The following is a 1,168-nucleotide window of genomic DNA, read 5'->3' on the forward strand; positions in this document are numbered from 1 at the left end:
TAGGCCGTTCAAGGTGAGGGGGCGTGACCTGACCTGACAGAAATCGCTGATGACCACCTGTCAGCATGTTGACTTAGTAATTACTTTTAACTCTGTTTATCGACGTTAATTATGATGAAGGCTGTCACCCGCTGTCACACGCCCAGAGGGAGACTTGTCACGGCTGTCAGGATATTAAAAGCAGATGCTGTTAATCAGGTTCATTTGCATGTATTTTGTGGAATAATGAAAAGGAGGAAAGACGGGTAATTAATGGTAAGAATAAGGAATAAAATGAATATTGAAAAGGATAATAATACGTTACTCTTATTACTTTGTGGTTTCACTTTTTTTTCCTTTCAAGACCCTAAGAGAAAAAATCTGATAGCATCAGTACGGAACCAAATTCAACGAAAATAAATATTAAAGGTAAGAGAAAAAGACAGGCAAGAATAAATACATAAACAAAATGAATGAATGATAGAGCTAGAAATATAAACGACTCCTTTTTTCTTCCATTGTCTCATATTTTTTTACGAAGATCAACAAGATACCTTCGTGATTCTGACGTCTCAATCCAAAAGGTTCCAACAACGCGACAGAGCGACAATTCAAAAACGGGCCAATCTGTCACAAGGGCGAAAACAATGGGTTACCGCCCTCAAAAATCGACCTTGTGCTCAAAGATAAATCCCGCGTGTAACCGTCGGCAATGAATATGGTAAAATGATGGAAAGGACAGACGCAGAAAGATTAAGGGAAGTAGGAAGGAGAGATGAGGGAGGATAAGAAGGAATAACGAAAATGAATGGGAAGTGGATAAAAGATGAAAATAAGGGAAGAAAACGTTATATGAATGATAATGAAAGGATGGGGAAAGAAATCAAAGACATGGAAAGAGAGAGAAATGGAGAGAGTTGAAAAAACGGATCCTAAAAATTAATTAATTTGAAGTGAAAAATAAAGTGAAAAGATGCCTGCAACGAAGAGAATATGAAATAGAATGAATACAGAGAGAGCGAAACAATACAATAATGAAATTAAATGCAAAATGAGAAATGATGAAAATTAGTAAAAAGGGAGAAATAGAGAAAAAACTATTAAAAGCAATACCATACAATTATATAAAACAAATGATAGTAATACTACGATCAAAGACGCCATTCCTCTCAAAACATCTACATCTACA

Source organism: Penaeus monodon, chromosome 21 (genome assembly GCF_015228065.2).
Source record: "Penaeus monodon isolate SGIC_2016 chromosome 21, NSTDA_Pmon_1, whole genome shotgun sequence".
Taxonomy (NCBI): domain Eukaryota; kingdom Metazoa; phylum Arthropoda; class Malacostraca; order Decapoda; family Penaeidae; genus Penaeus; species Penaeus monodon.